The sequence below is a fragment of the Nerophis lumbriciformis genome, linkage group LG23, assembly GCF_033978685.3.
Source record: "Nerophis lumbriciformis linkage group LG23, RoL_Nlum_v2.1, whole genome shotgun sequence".
Classification (NCBI taxonomy): domain Eukaryota; kingdom Metazoa; phylum Chordata; class Actinopteri; order Syngnathiformes; family Syngnathidae; genus Nerophis; species Nerophis lumbriciformis.
Window position 1 is genome coordinate 15,155,001 of NC_084570.2, and position 20,000 is coordinate 15,175,000.

A 20,000-nucleotide genomic window follows, 5' to 3' on the forward strand; every position below is an offset into this window, starting at 1 on the left:
TACATAGGACTCTGGTATACCTTATTTATAGTACAATTTTGAGTGGTTTAAAGATGATGTTTGTGTGGCTGAATAGGAAAAAATATTAAAGTCAAGTGTTTGTTAACAGTATTTGTATTTATTCAATACATTGTGGTGTTCAAAAAGTGACCACTGAGATGAATCTTTTCAAGTGCAGAGTGCCACAAAGCATAACATGTGTGGACTTAAATGTAGTTAACATCCATCCATCCATCCATCCATTTTCTACCGCTTATTCCATATATAATAAAAAGAAAAATGCCACAATAAAATTTTCCACATCAACATCAAGGCTGCTTGCTGCATATCTGGTTGCGTTATGCAGAATATGGGCCAAACAGTTTGCAGGGAGCACATCTTTTTGGCTCAGTTTCAGCTTCTGATACACACTGTTATGTTTGCCACAATTGACACTGGCATTGTCTGCTGCATATGCAGACATGTTTTTCACCTCTAAGCCAGACATCTCAAGTTTTGCCAGCAGCTGGTTTGTTATGGCTTCTGACGTTTCGTTGCTGTCACTATAAAAATCCAACAGGACATGTTGGATGCCTTCATCAAAGTGAAAATACCTTACCACAATGGGAAAACACTTGTTTGTTCCTTTATTTGAGGCGTCGGTTGCCACGGAAAAGGGTAGGTTGTTTTCTTTTATGTAGTCGGTATGTTCCTGTACTGAATAGTGAGCGATGACGTTCTCGCCCAATGCCTTGGCTTTTGTTCGGCCACAGGCCATCCCTTTAGCTGTGGGCTAGTCACTGAAAATCTCCCGGTCCACTTTCATGCCGCAGTCTAAACTTCTGTAAGACTGGTGATGCTTTACAGCAGTGGTTCTCAACCTTTTTTTCAGTGATGTACCCCCTGTGAACATTTTTTTAATTCAAGTACCCCCTAATCAGAGCAAAGCATTTTTGGTTGAAAAAAAGAGATAAAGAAGTAAAATACAGCACTATGTCATCAGTTTCTGATTTATTAAATTGTATAACAGTGCAAAATATTGCTCATTTGTAGTGGTCTTTCTTGAACTATTTGGAAAAAAATATATAAAATAACTAAAAACTTGTTGAAAAATAAACAAGTGATTCAATTATAAATAAAGATTTCTACACATAGAAGTAATCATCAACTTAAAGTGCCCTCTTTGGGGATTGTAATAGAGATCCACCTGGATTCAGGAACTTAATTCTAAACATTTCTTCACAAAAAAAGAAATCTTTAACATCAATATTTATGGAACATGTCTACAAAAAATCTAGCTGTCAAGACTGAATATTGCATTGTTGCATTTCTTTTCACACTTCTTTTTGACATACATTTTAGTGAGGGTCAAACCATCATTGCATGGGGGAAACTCTGGCTTTATGGTAATGAATGGAATAGCCTACTTGATTTGATGTTCAGTTTATGAACTTACATTACATTACATACCCCCAGGGTACCATTTGAGAACCACTGCTTTACAGCATGGTACACCTTGCACAGCTCCGCAGCGGTTATCTTGTCATCCAGGGGCGACGAAACTTCACGAAAAAATGTCCTCATTGAAGAGGTACTTGCCGCACGTTTATTACTTTTATGTTTATCCGCGCACCCGCATGCCGTTCAATTGCAGCATTCCCCTGACTACTTACGTCGACATCGAATCGACAAAGTGTGCAGAAGCCATGGAATGAGTCTCGACTGCTTTTTGTTATAAATTCGTTCTCTTTTATCCATTCAGAATTAAACGAGGCCTTGCGTTTTGGCATGATGCTAACTTTCTGTCAATGTCATGCGCAACAGCACATGGACCCTTGTTTACTTTTTTAACCAATGATAAGCAGATTTGTATCCGACACAGCTCTTAGCCAATCATTTGATATGTTACTGCGTTGGGGGCATTTTTCACGGTCTTTGATTGGCTATTGCGCTGCAGCCCAGCAAAGATGAAAAAACTCTGCTCTTCAAGCCTAGTGCCTCAAAAAGGAGGACAAATACGTATCCGGCTTGATGCTGCGCCGGACGCCGGACAGGGCATTAAAAATCCGGACTGTCCGGCCTAAATCCGGACACCTGGTCACCCTATTCCTGCGTTAAGTTGTGCCTTCGCCTTGTACGCTTTTATGTTTTCACCTTTTTTTGAACATTAAAACCATGTTTTCTTGTACACCGCCTGTCATCTCTGCATCTTGGGGTTCGTCACCTCCACATCATGACCATTTTTGCGAGTACGCCACCTCAGAGTCAAATATTTTGTTACTTGATGCATGCTAACTGTTAGTAGTCTATTGGTACCACGTTAACACGCTAACGTCAACATGCTAGATTTTTAGCTCGTTTTGCAGTTCTACACCTCAGAGTCAAATATTGTGTTACTTGATGCATGTTAACTGTTAGCATGGTAGCTTTTTAACTACTTTTTACAGGTGTACCCCACAAAGTCAAATATTTGGTTACTTGACGAATACTAATTGTTAACTAACTGGTAGCATGCTAACATTAGCATGAAAACTTTAACTATTTTGCAGGTATGGACCCCAACACTTGTAGCTTTTGTTACCGCATGCTGTCTGGCTAGCCTGCTAACTGTTAGCATCTCAGTTTGGCTCCAGTTTTTCAGCATTCACATACAGTTTCAACAGAAAATGTTGTTTATTTCGATATTTTATTTAAAATATTTTTAGTCGAAGCTGACAGGGTTGGACAAATATTGTAACACTTTAATGACATAATATAGATTTTTAATGTCTTAAAATGTACTATTCTATTTTATTACATGTCACAGGAGTTACGAGCGCAGGAAAGTAGTGTGAACGTATCTGATGGGAATTACACCTGACATGGTCGATGAATAATACAAGCCGAGTATGTACACTGCTATCAATTATGGAGAACTTTGCAAAGCTGAATGTGTACGGAAAACATGTTGCTGTACAATAGGTGTGCGCACGTATTGCACTTGGTAAAGGATTGGGCAACCTCTTCGGTCGGATGAGAACCTGAGTCCAAAAATTTGACCGATACAATATGATATTGAGACTTCACTGGCTTCTTCACAGTCGAGGCAGAGCTGTGATATTTAATAACGTTGCTTGGGAATCATGTGACATTAAATAAAACATTGCCAATGGACAATTTTGAGCCATTAAACTGGTGAATTGGAAACCGGTTCTTATACATTAAAGGCCCAAATAACAAGTGCTAAATAGCATGTGCAAACTATATAATTGTGAGTATGTGTTGCAAATGATCTACTTTGCCTGCATGTACAATTAATACAAAGTGCAAAAGGGGTGCATACCACCCTATTTGAATTAGGTTTTTGTATGTATACCAGTTGTCACCATGGAGACACTCATTTCCCTCCACCTGTATGTATCGTGTGGTCCAACCTGTGCTGTTTCGTCATATTGTTGACATGCAGCAAAAAAATATAATACAGTATTTACCACATTTTCTGGGCTATATTGAATCGAGACCTTCTTTTTTCGCTCTGAGATGAAGTGTCTGAAATGATCCAACCACAATAAAATGCATATTGCCAATTTTTTTGTTTTATATAGTTATGCTGTAATAAGATATTTACTATAAGTCAAAAACGAACACCGAAACAAATCAATTTAATTAGTTTTAGCCTCTAAAAGGTGCTGTTTGCAACTTCCTTTGGGTAAAATTTTTCAAAGCAGATAATATAACAAGAACACCACCGGTTAGCTTATGTTACCATTAGTGGTTTACCAGAACACATTTGTTGGACATTTGTCTATATTATTCGCAATTACAAAGTTTATGTACATTTGTGCCTATGTACATATGTGCATGTCTTATGTACGTAAGTAAAAATACATCATTACGTACGAGAAGCCGTAAGAGGGCGGGATGTACTGTGTAAAATAATTTACATTGGAAAGTTGCTGTCCTCAAGGCTTCTGTGTAAATGTTGCAAACAGCCACTTTGAGACATCAAGTAGCAAAAAAAAGCAGAACATTACAGGAAATGTTCATTGCTGAATATACGATATGTCCAATATATTTTATGTCTGACAGTACTAAAATGTTGGCACGCACACAGACAGAATATTCTTTCTTTCATGTGCCTCCTTTCTCACAGCCATTTGTGCATAACTGTGCCAGTTTGCGTTCCAGGAGTACTCACTATACCGTATTTTTCAGACTATACGTCGCAGTTTTTTTCATAGTTTGGCCGGGGGTGCGACTTATACTCAGGAGCGACTTATGTGTGAAATTATTAACACATTACCATAAAATATCAAATAATATTATTTAGCTCATTCACGTAAGAGACTAGACGTATAAGATTTCATGGGATTTAGCGATTAGGAGTGACAGATTGTTTGGTAAACGTATAGCATGTTCTATATGTTATAGTTATTTGAATGACTTTTACCATAATATGTTACGTTAACATACCAGGCACGTTCTCAGTTGGTTATTTATGCGTCATATAACGTACACTTATTCAGCCTGTTGTTCACTATTCTTTATTTATCTTAAATTGCCTTTCAAATGTCTATTCTTGGTGTTGGATTTGATCAAATACATTTCCCCCAAAAATGCGACTTATACTCCAGTGCGACTTATATATGTTTTTTCTTTCTTTATTATGCATTTTCGACCGGTGCGACTTATACTCCGGAGCGACTTATACTCCGAAAAATATGGTAGACGCAGAACGGCGACCGCAGAACAGTTTCAGTCTTGATCAACCACATTGCAAGTGCTAAATGATTATATTTGAAGTGAAGTGGATTATATTTATATAGCGCTTTTCTCTAGTGACTCAAAGCGCTTTACAAAGTGAAACCCAATATCTAAGTTACATTTAAAGCAGTGTAGGTGGCTCTAAGAGCAGGTGGGTAAAGTGTCTTGCCCAAGGACACAACAGCAGTGACTAGGATGGCAGAAGCGGGGATCGAACCTGGAACCCTCAAGTTGCTGGCACGGCCGCTCTACCATCCGAGCTATACCGCCCCATTTGCATCACCTCCTCCCAGTATTGTGACCGTCCTGATAATCATCATATATTCTGCATTACCTGAAGACAGCCGGATTGCACTCTCTATTTTTGCTCTTTTTTAATTATATTTTTAATACACGCACATTTTTGGTAGATCAGACCCTAAATCAGCACCAAAATGTGTGCAGTTTATTTATTCTGTCTTTATTAGCATGCGATGAAAACCCTTCTGCATTTTGGAATTTCAAAATGCCAATCTTGTGTTGTTTGCTTCGAAACACACATTTTGCCATATTTGGAGCCCAGCAGGGTTTTCATGCTTGGAGGCCTTGGCAGCGGAAACTGCCAGTGGGCCCAGTCTTTTTCATTCCTCGCCAAAGTTCCCCCTCCCAAGACTCCCGCTCTCTGCTGGGTATTCAAGAGCTTTGGCATTCCGATTCCAGTCTTTTGAGAACAGAACTCTGGCTCTTTGCCACCTTACAATGGGTTTGAAAAGAGGGATAACGACAGGGTGAGTTTAAACCAAAACAGAGTGTTTACATTGGAGATATCCACGATTTATCTGGCCTGTGGGCATTGAACCACATGAATGAGCTGATTGGTTCTACGAGCGACCCAACATGGTGCTAATAACAGGGACAAAGGGCTAGAGAACCAAAGGCACTTTGCGCTACGATAATCTGGGAGCTAATCAACACCCAGTGCAGCATGAGCCTCAACGAAAGCACAGGGATAAGGTTTTACTTTTCTGAGAAGGAGACTGTCATGTCTGTATTATCATGTTTTGTTTTAAGTCATGTTTTGTTTAGTTTCTGTCTTTTCACTCCCTTGTCTGGTCACCATAGCAACCATTAGTTTTCACCTGTCACGTCACGCACCTGTTTCACGTCTTGAGTCACGCACCTGTTTTCGTTAATCATGTCTGTAGTATTTAAGTTCAGTGTTTTTCAGTTTGTTTTTCTGACGACCTCGCACCCCATACCGCACCACATTTATGCTCTGTCCATTCCTCTATGATCCTGCTTCATGTCCCTTGTCACAGTAAGTTTTGGTTCCATGTTTATAGTCTTTTTGATTTTCATAGTTTATTCTCCGCCACTGTGCGCGCTTTCATTTATTCCTTTTTTTGATAAATATAAATAAATCATGTACCTCCATTCCCGTCTCGCCCGTGCCAACTTTCCGCTGCATCCCGGAAAAGCAAACAACCAAGATCAAGTCCTGACAGAGACAAATATATGTGTTTCGTTGGTTGTTGGCTATGCTGCCTTCAGCAAGAAGATGCACATTTTATATCCACTCTGTTGTTGCATGGATTATCTCGAGCTGCGTTTCCTTTGCAGTTTTTCGCAAAATAATTTCAAAAATTTCGATAAAGTACATTTGCGACTTGCGGGTGTTTCCATTAAATGTTTGTTTTGCGTCATGAGCCGAAATTCTTGTAAAATTCCACTTTGAGGAAGAGATTGCAGCCGCCGCTCTGTGATGTCAATAAAAGACGAAGGCAGTGGGCGATCGCTTAAAGGCAACTTCCTTACAGACCCCTTGATACTTGTCTGGGTGTGTGGGTCCCTCGGAACCTGCGAGTCGGCTTCTATTGTTTGATTTTAAACATCCAAGAGTGCGAACAAATTTGAAGCAAATGTGCTTGTCTGTCGCTGGTGTGAAAGCATGGAATTCTCTAGACAAAGACTTAAAAAGTTGCAAGAATATCTTTGAATTTAAAAAGAGTTACAAAAAGAGACAACTGGAATTATATACAAACTGATTTTTGATTTTGATTGGACGTGTCATTTTTTTTGTCTGCTGCGTTCGACACCGTCGACCACGCCACCTTAATCACTCGTCTTGAGAACTGTGTGGGTATTAAGGGCGCCGCCCTCAATTGGTTCCGGTCGTACCTAACCGACAAGAGTTTTTGTGTAAAAGTAGACAGTTTTATGTCTTCCACAGCTCCTTTACCACATGGGGTCCCCCAGGGCTCAATCCTTGCCCCAATTTTATTTGCGCTTTACCTTCTCCCCCTTGGTTCTATTTTTAGGAAGTACAGTATTGAATTTCATTTTTATGCCGATGATTGCCAGATTTATTTTCCCATGGCACAAAATAACACGTCTTATTGACTGCCTGCACGACATCAAAGCCTGGCTTTCAGCTAACTTCCTGAGCCTAAATGAAGACAAAACAGAAGTTATGTTGTTCGGTCCAAGTCGCTCTCCCTCCCCCAACGTTGACCTCGGCACTCTGACCCCGTATCTCAGCGACTGTGTCACAAACCTGGGGGTAAAGTTCGACTCAGATTTTAAATTCGAAAAAGAAATCAGCAGCGTCGTTCAAAAAAGCTTTTATCAATTACGCCAAATAGCGAAAGTGAAACCGCTTCTGTCAGGACATGATCTTGAGAAATTAATCCACACCTTTATCTCGACTCGTCTTGACTACTGTAATGCCCTGTATGTAGGCATTAGCCAGGCCTCCCTCGCCCGCCTGCAGCTCGTGCAGAACTCTGCTGCTCGTCTGCTAACACAGACCCGCAGACGTGAGCACATCACCCCTATTTTAGCGTCCCTTCACTGGCTCCCTGTGCGTTATCGAATCAATTTTAAACTCCTTTTATTTGTTTTTAAATGTCTAAACAACCTTGCGCCAACCTATCTCTCCGACCTCCTTCAGCCTTACTGCCCCGACCGATCCTTAAGATCAGCCGATCAGCTGCTGTTGACGGTCCCTGACACAAGACTGAAGCTTAGAGGTGACAGAGCTTTCGCCGCTGCTGCTCCCAAGCTCTGGAACGACCTACCTCTGAGTATTAGACAAGCCTCCGCTCTTCCTGTTTTTAAATCTCTCTTAAAAACATACTTTTATTCCATGGCTTTTAACACTGAGTGATATCCATCCTGCAATGGCGCCCCATAATACACATGCTGTGAACCTGTTTTTATGTTTTTATGTTTTTATTTATTCTATTGTATTTATTTATTTTTTATCGTGTTCTGTTTGTGTTGTGTTGTGTTTGCTCGGTACTCGTATTATCTTTTAACCTGCCCATTGTACAGCACTTTGGCTACCCCTGTGGTAAATTTTAAATGTGCTTTATCAAATCAAATCAAATCAACTTTATTTATATAAATAAAGTTGATTGATTGATTGATTTTGAAAATGCTTAAACAAAAATTTAAAGTATTTTGGAGTTCGGGTGTTGGTGGAGGGAACAGTGATAAAGTCATCTCAAATAATTTGTGTTAAAAAAGGTGCAGATAAATATAAGAATAGTATTCTTCCATCTGCTCCTTTCTCATCATGGAAATGTATAAGAAAAGAAAAAAACAAACAAAAAAAAACAATGAAAGTGTCAACTGTATATGGCTTGTATATATGCATTTTCATGAAAGGAATAAAAATAAATGATGAAAAAATGATGAATGATTGCGGGGAAGCGAGACCAAAGTCTTTTTGGAGTTCCTAAAACCTTTTTAGTCCCCGGGCCGTTTTCCGTCGTGTTCCGACTAGGGTTGTACGGTGTACCGGTATTAGTATAGTACCGTGATACTAATTAATCATATTTGGTACTATACCGCCTCTGAAAAGTACCGGTCCGCCACCCCCTCACGCCCCCGTCGTCGTCACGTCGTGACATTGCTGGTTTACGAGCAGACAAGCATGTTCGGCGGCACACAATCACGGAGTACTTACAAGCAGACACAGTGTGGAGACAGAAAAGGGAAAACGGACGCATTTTGGCTTAAAAACTAAAGATAAAGGTGAAGTTATAACACTGAAACGCCCTCAGGAAAAGGTGCTTTAAGACATGGCCAGCTAGCTAGCGGCTAACGTCCTGCCTCAGTCGGCAGTGTTTTAGCTACTTCTAAATCACTAATCCTCGCCTCCTTGGCGACAAATAAAGTAAGTTTCTTACAAGTATCATCCCTGCAGGACGAGGAATAGCTAAACAGTAAACATGTTTCACTACACACCGTAGCTCACCGCCGTCACAATGTAAACAAACGCCATGGATGGATCTACACCTAACATCCACTGTAATGATACCAAGTACAGGACCGTATCTAGTCGATACTACTATGATATCTTCTGGCATCACAACATTTTCTTTCGTTTTTCGTAATATATTATGTTTATAAACTCAGGAAATATGTCCCTGGACACATGAGGACTTTTATGGTATGATCCTGTAACGACCAAGTCGTTACAGGATCATACATTGGTCATATCAGATTGATACCCAAATTTGTGGTATCATCCAAAACTAATGTAAAGTATCCAAACAACAGAAGAATAAGTGATTATTACATTTTAACAGAAGTGTAGATAGAACATGTTAAAAGAGAAAGTAAGCAGATATTAACAGTAAATGAACAAGTAGATTAATAGTTCATTTTCTACCACTTGTCCTTAATAATTTTGACAAAATAATAGAATGATAAATGACACAATATGTTACTGCATACGTCAGCAGACTAATTAGGAGCCTTTGTTTGCTTACTTACTACTGAAAGACAAGTTGTCTAGTATGTTCACTATTTTATTTAAGGACTAAATTACAATAAGAAACATATGTTTAATGTAGCCTAAGATTTTTTGTTAAAATAAAGTCATTTAAAATGCAATTTTTTGTGGTCCCCTTTATTTAGAAAAGTATCGAAAAGTACCGAAAAGTATCAAAATAATTAGTATTGGTATCGGGACAACACCAGTTCCGACATACGAGAACTAGGGACGACGGCCCTCAGATCCTAGAACCATTTTCACTCCTACTCTAAGGCAGGAACTAAAACACGAAGGTGTTTGGTGATTGGTTGAATTGACGAGCTATGCCCCTTGCCGGATATGCGTTTCTCCTAGCCCAGGGGTCGGCAACCCAAAATGTTGAAAGAGCCATATTGGACCAAAAATACAACAAAAAAATCCTTCTGGAGCTGCAAATTATTAAAAGTCTTATATAATGAAGGTAACACATGATGTAAGTGTTTATATTAGTTATTACCTACAAAAATGACTAAGTTTCGCAGGCTGATGCACATTTTTGTTTATAGAAATTGTTGAAATATAATATTTATTCTACCAATTTTTACAACATTGGAAAACATTTGTAAAACTTCCCTGAGGGTGAGATAACTCTTGGAAATGACTGTCTTAGAATGGCCAAACGTATAGATGTGTGTGTCCAAGTTAAAGGAAATGGGAGGCTGTCCTCTTCTAATGGATTTATTACAATCTTTGCAAGTAGGGTAATGTTTGCTGTGGTCTGGAACAGCATGGCAGACAAACAACTATCAGAAATGCAGCCAATATTACATACAGATAATGTGTCATGAGACATGCAAATATAAATTAAATACACAGATGAAATAAGTAAAGGATATTAAATTAGCTCAAATATAGCTACAAAAAAGGCATAATGATGCAATATGTACATACAGCTAGCCTAAATATCATGTTAGCATTGATTAGCTTGCAGTCATGCACTGACTAAATATGCCTGATTAGCATTCCACACAAGTCAATAACATCAACAAAGTTCACCTTTGTGCATTCACGCACAGTATAAAACGTTTGTTGGACAAATGAGACGAACAAGTCTTTCTGTGGCAGCGTCAGAGAAAGTTGTACATGTAAACAAACGTGCGTTCAAGGGCCGCCGAAATTAGTAGGACAAAATGGCGAAGCATGTTTAATATAAACACTGGGATTTCAGTGTTTCCCCCAGAAAATGTGTTAGTTAAGGTGGTGACTCTCCAGGGGGAGGGGACTGGGGAAGGGGGTGGGTGGGTGTAAGGATCGGTGTAACTCGGCCTGTCGCCATCACGTCTCCACCTTGTCGCTGCCACCACAGCCTGGGGGGCAATAGACTACAGACTGTGGTGAAGTAGGCCGGCTTCGTCGCGTGAAGAAGCCTACAACTTTTGGTTGTGTTTTCCGCTCCATTTGCTGAATGGCGATATACCATATATATCTCGATATTTTTTCCGTAAAGTAAAAACAAAACAGTCCTAGTTACCTGAGATACTAAAATAATGACTTACAAAGTCAAATTAATGACTAACTGTAAGTAAGCGCTTGCAATAAGCGTTTGAAAAAAAAGAGTTAAAAGTGGGGCCACATGCTGACATATGCTTAACTCATGCTTAATTTATTACAGCATTTGGGAAGCCTGCAGTTGATTTTTATTATGTAAATGTTATATTTTTATCAACATGTGATAGCAGGGACCCTGCCATTCAAAATGAAGCTGCTACATTACTAATGATTAATGTAACTATAGCTGAAAAAATAGTACAATAGCAATAGGAGAGACTATTCATCCCTGAACACCATGGAGTTCATGTAGGCTTTATGATGCAGTTACATTATTATATCAACTATCAGAGACAGAAACTCTTCATTTAACATAATGTCCTTTTTTGCTGCTTCAACACAGCTCAATCAACACAGAAAAAGGTAAAGTGATATAACTTAGTTGTTAACTGTAGGTTAACTGTCTTTCTCTCAGACAGACAGGACTTTGCTGTCCGTAACACACACACGTACGCACGCACGCACGCACACACACAGCACAGTGAGCTAACGTTACGCTAAAAGCTAATTAGCCTTCACCTCAAGGACTGCGAGCGAGCTGAGCTGCCGCTTATGTTTCTAGAACGTCAACGGGCTCATAGTGATGTTACTAGTTGTTGACTTGGAAGTGTTTATTATAATTTAGGGAGAGTCCGCTGCATTATGCTTACCTTTCTGCTCACTCCATTGAAGGAGCACTGTCTCCATGCGCTCTGAATACGCACTGCTGATTGGCTGTTACTGCTCTGCGTGTAACCAATCAGATGGTTCTGTGGGTGGGACAATGCTGGGTCCTGCAAAGACGTACTGACAGAGGCAGAGGCAGAAATAAGCGGAGCAGCTTGTTAAGACTTTAGTTTAGGCGATGGCTCTTTGTTGTTAAGGCGGCCACCTTAACAACAAATCGCTTCGGGAAACCCTGGATTTCTAACAATTAGGAAGGTTTGTGTCATGTTTGCTCTCTTACAGAAACAATATTAAAACACAAATTATATTTTTTCTATCATATTTTCCATTTTCATACATTTTTGAAAAAGCTCCAGGGAGCCACTAGGGTGGCGCTAAAGAGCCGCATGTCGCTCGAGAGCCGCGGGTGTCCGACCCCCGTCCTAGCTACAACACAGACACGCCATTTTTTTAAAAGTCCCACAGAGTTGTTTACGAGATCGTAACAGCAACAGGAAAAATGGACACACAGCCAGTGATAAATGGACCGACGAGGAGGTCAAGCTCTCCTTGCCGCCTATTCCACAGAGGAGATTCAGCGGAACATTAAAATATTCGGTACATGAAGCGCTCAGTTAGAAATGTCAGGGATTTTCCACTCCGCGAAGCAGCTCAGGGAGAGGACGAAGAAACTCAAACAGGACAAAAAAAAAAATCAAGGACCAAAACAACCAGAGTGGGGCGAACAGAAAAACAAGCAAATGGTTTGACACTTTGGACCTCATACTGGGCCACTGACCTGCTTACTCGAGCAACTCCGCAAGGGCTTCTGAGAGTAATGAACGACAAGAACTTCCCACCATTACAGGATCTTGAAGGTTAGTAAACAGTACAAAAGTCTTAGCGTGGGTATACAAGACACGGGTCGCAGGCGGATTTGTGTCACACATGTCCCCAGCCATGTGCGAACGTCAAAAGGAAAAGTCCCTATGGGGAAGGGTAGTTCCTATAACTAAACTCCAGTGTGGTAGTTCAATTCAATTCAATTCAAACAACTTTATTAATCCCTCAAGGGGCAATTCAATTTGAGCCACAGGTTGTCGTGGTTCACAAAGCCTACATGGCTCACAATAAATAAAAATTGAAGAGTTTAAGAGTCTGAGTGCAGAAGGGATGAATTATTTGGAAAAGGGATTTGTTTTACTCAATGGAAGGGCATAACGTCGCCCTGAAGGCAACAGAAAGAATTCCCCCGCAAGGACATGGGAAGGCTTCAATGCTCTTTGATTTTCGGACGATTTGCTGGTTGCAGAAGAAGTTTAAGTCTCTTAGTTTTACTCCGGTAATCTTAGAGCAAGTCTTAACAAGACTAGACAGGCTGTTTCGGTCTTTAACTGAAAGACAGTGAAACCAACAAATAAAAGAAAAACACATAAGGCTCTCAATAAATGTTTGGTAAAAACGACAAGAGTATAACAGGCCTGACAGAGAAATCATTTCATTTCCTGAGAAGATTAATTCACTGTTGTGCTCGCTTCACTATAAAATATGTGTTCACATCAAACTTGAGCTGGTCGTCAAAAAAGGTCCCTAAATATTTACATGATGAAACAATGTCAGCTTTTTTGTTACGTTCTTAGAACTGCGTCCCGAGAACTAGTATATGCAAATCCGGCTCAAGATGACCCGTCTGCCCTGGTTGTCTTGCATGGGCGCCCCGTCGGTTTGGTGTTTAGGTGCCCTCTAAATGCGGAAAAAAAAGTGTTTCCGTCATGTATTTCCAAAAAAAGTTGAATAAAAGCACCTCATGAGAGCGCAAAACATTTTTTGCGATATTTGAGAGGTTTTTCGAAATATGGGTGTTTCCATTACCAGTTTTTTTATTGCATTATTCAGGTTTTGTGCATTTCTACAGGTAATGGAAACGCAGCTTCTGTGTACTTTGGCTTAAAAATCACATGCATGTTAGTTTAGTGAGTGTTGGCACTAGATTGACAGGGAATCTCATTGCAATGATCAAACATTGAATAGTGCACATCAGATATTTTGGCAATGCCATAAAATGTGTAGCATACTAAGTTGAATGGAACGGTTTTGCTCGTTGGAAACTTGGCTCTTCGGCTCGAGCAAATATGGAGTGGAATGTGGATGGATTGGATTGTAGTGGGCACAAGCATGGAAGGAATTCCAGAAGGCCTTTTTCAGATATTACAAGTGTTTCAGCTCAAGGTATTCACTTCAGATACAATATTGACGAGTTGTAATTTGGCTGGTGTAGATATTTGTCTGACACGATACCAGCACTTCTTGTATTATTTTGTAGTGTGGAATGTTAGAAAAGGCTTCATTAAGTGAAATTAGTCAAACAGAGAACAATGGTAGGTATGAAAGAAAATGACTATATCGTGATATTCGAGTATACGTTCTCACGCAGTTGTTTTTAGCTGCGGGCATTACACTACAGGCTTTTCTCACTCTTTCTTATCTCTCACTAACCTAATTCATCCATCCATTTTTCCGCCGCTTATCAGTGTCCGGATCGTGGGGGCAGCAGTCTAAGCAGAGATGCCAAGACTTCCTTGTCCCTGGCCACCTCCTCTGGTTCCACAGGGGACACTGAGGCGTTCCATGGACAGCTGTGAGACATAGTCCCTCCAGCGTGTCCTATGTCTGCCCCGAGGCCCAGTCTCGGTTTGACATGCCCGAAACACCTCACTGGGGAAGCATCCGTAGTAGCTCAGCTGTCTCCTCTCGATGTGAAGGAGCAGAGGCTCAACTCTGAGCCTCTGCCGGATGGCTGAGCTCCTCACCTTCTCTCTGAGGGTGGTCGCAGACATGCTGCGGAGAACACTTATTTCCGCTGCTTGTATTGGTGACCTTTCTTAACACATTCTAACTCGTAAATAAAAGTCTGTTTACAACAGAGCCAATGGAAAGTCCTCTATTCCGCCCGGAAAACCCCAATATATCACTGTCCAAAAACCGCCAACAATACTCCATTTACATTTGGCGGCTTGAATATTAACCAAGTATTAGTGATATTGTTATTATAAGTGCTAACGCAGGCAAATTATTTATCACAAGCTTGTGTTCCATCAGCTGGTGAGCCGCTTTCTCGCATCGGAGCTCGTGGAAGTTTATTATAGATCATCAATCATGCCTCTCACCTTGATAGTAGAAGGATAAGGACATATTCCGACAAGTTGGTACACTTTGACAGCCAATTTAGGCCCGGAAATGGCGAGAAAGACATGAAAAGACGCGAGGATTATGAGTCGTTCTTCATCTAAATGGGAATATACCCTAATGACAGCCGACATTGCACAGTAAGTGATGTTTTATTTTGACTGTTGGCTCTCATGATGCCGGTAGTGAGCAATCATCAGTGATTTTGTTGAAGATAAAAAGCGAACGTTGTGATTCGTTTTTTAAATCAATCCGCCGCGTATGCTTAAAATGAGCAAGATACGTACATATTAAATGTTATTATAATTGTGCCTTTTACTACATTACAAATGTACTTACAGCATGTATATAAAACATTAATGGATGTGTTTGGATGTAATTTTTAAGGGCTTCATAGGCAGAATAGAGCGACCCATATAGGCTTCATTGTAAGCAAACTTTTGATCACATTTATATACTAATAAGAATGCTTAAAAAAGAACAATGTATGTGTTGTTGTCTTACATGAGGATTGTTAATTATAGGCAAAATTCCCTAAAAAGCTCATGGCGCAGTAAATTGAATGAAGCAGACACATTTGTTACTGGATACTTTCTAATCCACTTCTGCCTTGGAGACTTTGTATGTACAAGTAATGTAATGAAGCCTCATTCTTTGCGCTGTCCTCAAATCTAAACATCAAACATGGATATGATCAGCTGGACTCTCGACGCAATTGACAAAGTCTTTTCGACAAGGAAAAGAGGTTCGGGGGAGCCTGGCTGCCCTGATGGAACCATTGCTGCGCAGTACGTGAGAGACTCTTGGGATAAATGGAGAATCATGTGCCTCTCAGTCTTTTCCATCGAGGAGGTGGAAGACATCTACCTATTTGGAACCGTGATCGCGGGGCACCTGCTGATTGGGCTGGGCATTGCTCTGGTGTATCGTCAAATTCGGAAGACGATGGCAGCCACTCAAGGAGCCCAGAGGCTTTTCGTCGCAATGGAAGGATTGGGCAGGGCTGTGGGAACACAGACTGCGGCGATTTCTAATCTGAATCGCACGATGGATCACATATTGGAGAAGTTTGCTGAGAAGGAGAATTGAATTGAATATGAGAGAAACCATTATGGACAATAGGGCAGGCAAGTCATTGTTTTCTGTCTGCTCGAAGAAAAACAACATCCTAATCTACGATTTGACTCTCTCGAATGGCCTTGACGCTGTGTTATCAGGAACAGGCTGCTCTGGAAAACACCCCCGATGACACCTTTGACCTCCCTTTTACTCAACAAGCACCTGGTGTTGAACTTTGAGATCGGCCCCAGTCCACAAAAACACTTCAACATCACACCCAAGTTGATTGGGCATACACGCACGCACCTGCCCCTTTCCCAACCACCGCCTTCACCACCACTTGTTTTCTCCAACTCCCCCTCCCTCTGTTGCGAGTTAGTTGTGACTAAATGTAACGTGTTTATGTTTGCATTGCAAATGAGTTTTTTTCCCTTGGACTCAGTCTGGACCCCCTCCTGCGGATCCAGCCTTTGACTGATATTTTTTTACTCTCCCCCCTTTCCCAATATCACCTTTTTCTCACCTCTTTTTAAGGAGCGCCGTAAAAATGGCTGCGCCGTCGGCGGTCTTGTCTTGTCTCCCTGTAACGTATGTCTGCTCTTAGTGGGACTGTGCCGAAAATATACTTTTCAGTTCTTATGTGTCTTGTGCATGTTATGAATTGACAATAAATCATCTTGAATCATCTTGAATCTTGAATCTTGTGTAACTATAACTATTTGATATGTGTTTATTTTGACAAATTTGCTGTTTTAGACTGCAATATTGTTGAATTAAGGCTATGTATTGCATATGTTGAGCTTGTGTGCTTAGCTGTTGAGTAGCTGCGAGCTCCTAGCAGCCTATAGCCTACCACGCTTACCTTACAGGATTGCTTGTATCGGATATTTTAGAAGCAAGCCGATATAATCAAATGCTTGTTTTTGTCTGATATCGATATCAGAGCAGGACATCCCTAGCAATTTAATTTACAATTCACTGTGTAGTTTTTGAGTGGTATCCCAATCAGAGATGCAACTAGCTCCTAGTAGCCGACAGCCTACCATGTTTAAACATATGTTAAATATGGAGATTTGCTTTTCAGAGGCAACACTGTCATTTCAAACCACAAAGCATTGTCAGTAAAACTGATAGAAAAGCAGACTTAGAGTGAAGTGGGCAGTCGTTCAGTCTGTGAGGACACGTTCCAACCTCGAGGGTTTTGAGTGACCTTGAGCAAACGTACCTCACAAACTTAGCTCACTGTTTGCACGCTCGCTCACTCTGACATCTTTCCTCGCATGCCTGCACGCGTGCGGTCTGCTTCTCCGATACAAGGAATCCTGCAGCATGTGTATTTGTGCAGGTAAAATTCCACACTACCAAATAATAAATTGATGCATGATTTGTGCTGACATCGTATTAGATCAATATCAGTATTGTCCAATACTCCAGGCTCCAATATTGTTTTGGAAGTGAAAAAGTTGCAATGGGAGGCAACTATTGATTTCCCTTCAGGTGGTTGTAGAGTAGTATCATAAATAAGATTAAGAATTAATACATTTAAATGTATTGATCTAGCCCTTAAAGTACAAGTAGAGTGGAAAAACAAGTTTCCTCTGTATTGAAGCTTTTATCCTATATTTCTGATTTATGACACCAAAAGACTTCCAAAGTTTGCAGATAAATAGATACGATCAAAATAGTATCAATTTCACTGAGAATCCCGAGCCATTTTGAGAGATAATTAGGAAGCCAGTCCGAGGAACCCCAGATCCCTTCCCCATCAACAACAATGCAAATTAAGCCGACTTTGTGAGAGCCAACAATGATTACCTTGTAAAAATTGTGATACAGGACCTTATATTTTTGAGCCCGAACACAAAGAGGATGAGCACTAACTTTTAGATGCAGTTTCATTGTGACACTCATATCCGCAGCTAAACATACAAACTAACAATAACAAACCAGAATGAAAAAAAAACACTTACTGTAATATTCCAACTCTCGCTGGGATTCCGACTGAAGGGACGCTCACATAATCCCATTTAGATGAAGAATCAATCACAAGCCTCACAAAGGGTTAAAAAAAATACTGCAGGAGTTGTCTTTTAGGGTCTATTTCGCCATCACGGGGTGTGTCAAAGTCTACCAGCCTGTCAGACCACGGCCACATTTGTCTACTACCAGGTGAGAGATGCATGAATTATAATCTAGAATTTACTTTTAGCAAGTTTGAGACAAAGCAGAAGCAGCCGTCGGTTTAAGTGTGTCAACAATAGAATAGAAAATAATAGAATGGACTTTATTATCATTATATTTGCATATAATGAGATTAAGGACTCCAATTTAAGGTGTGGTAGTGTGAACAAATATGGGATAAAAATAAATTACACAAGAAGTAATAAAGATAAAACTAAGAATTGAAATAAATAGACTACTATCCAATAACAATAATAAGAAATCCTGTACAGTATACAAAACAATATACACAATACTGTACAATATACAGAACAAGACAAGAGTACTGGAGTGATAACAATCAGTGTCGGATGTATTGCACTCAAAGGTTAATATTGCACAGTAGGGTATTAGGGTAGGATATTGTCTAAGGGTGAATTATTTATTATAAGTTAGAGTTCAAGATGGTGACAGCTCTGGGAAAGAAGCTGTCTCTGAGCCTGTTTGTTCTGGCTCTGATGCACCTGTAGCACCTGCCCGATGTTAGCAGGTCGAACAGGTGGAAGCCAGGGTGTGTACTGTCCTTGGTGATGTTTTTTGCTCTGTTGAGGCAACGGGAGTTGTGTAAATTGTGTAAATAGCAGCGTAAGCTAGCATTAGCTCACTGCTTTCAATGTGCCGCTAAAATTGTCCGTCTGTGTTAGCACTTATAATAACAATAACGCTCATATTTGGTTAATTTTCAAGTCACAATGTAAATGGAGTATTGTTTGCGCTTTCTGGATGTTTTTAGAGAGAGTATAATGAGCGCAATAGAGGACCCTCCATCTGTTGACTCAATTGTTAGCTATTCATTGACAATTTTGAATGCATAAAAAGAGCCAAGCATGTGTTCTTGTCTTACATAAGGATTGTGAATGATAAACAGCACATCTCTTTCCAGTTTTTGCGTATTTCCAGTATGACTGATCTGATAATATGGTCAGAGTGCCGAAACATTACTACCGTGATGTCACTCTCCGAAAATAGCCGAAGTTATTCGGAACGGGATATTCAAATTGACTGACTGAATTTGTGGCATTTTGTGATGTTTAAACAGTATTTTCACATACTTAGTGCATTGTAAGTACAATTGGATACAATAAAACACAAATAAGCATCTAAAGTCAACTTGTTTTTCCGCTCTTCTGGTACTTTATACACAAGTGTTTCAAAGGGCTTGACAAACATACAACAACATCCCCTGATTTAAACCCACATCGGGGCAAGGAAAAACTTAAAAGACCCCCCTTTGCAAGACAATCGACTGCAATGGATGTCAAGTACATTGGGAAGCCAACAGATAGTCAGTCATAGGGGAATCTTCTTCTTGCCTGAGCCAGGTCAGTTACACAGAGACGTCCATAGCTTTGTATGGAAAAGTGTGAGAATATTGTATCGAAAATGAAAAAAAAGTATATTCATTTATTTTCAAGTGATCTTGAAGTAGTATATCCATCCATCCATCCATTTTCTACCGCTTATTCCCTTTGGGGTCGCGGGGGCGCTGGAGCCTATCTCAGCTACAATCGGGCGGAAGGCGGGGTACACCCTGGACAAGTCGCCACCTCATTGAAGTAGTATAATCAATTAAATTAGGATTCGGTCAAATAAATTTTAATTGAAAAAATAAGCACAAATTTACACATGCAAACATAACATTTCTGTTCTATTTATATATATATATATATATATATATATATATATATATATATATATATATATATATATATATATATATATATATATATATATATATATATATATATATATATAACGTGTGTTGCTTGTTTTTGAAGGGGGTAAAAACAAACATGGCAGACATGTCGTTTATCAATGC

The 20,000-nt window shown here is 40.0% G+C and overlaps 1 protein-coding gene across 2 annotated transcripts in view; it reads left to right on the forward strand.

The window, feature by feature from the left end:
- LOC133622361 (E3 ubiquitin-protein ligase Midline-1-like) overlaps nucleotides 1–20,000 on the forward strand; it is a 121,794-nt gene that overhangs the window by 5,425 nt on the left and 96,369 nt on the right. The window contains exon 1 of one of the 2 annotated variants that reach the window (XM_061985008.1): nucleotides 12,523–12,594. The exons of the other annotated variant lie outside the window; for it this stretch is intronic. The gene's annotated coding sequence lies outside the window, so the exon portion shown is untranslated. Of the gene's footprint in view, nucleotides 1–12,522; nucleotides 12,595–20,000 lie in introns of those variants that run through there. 2 annotated transcript variants of the gene reach the window in all.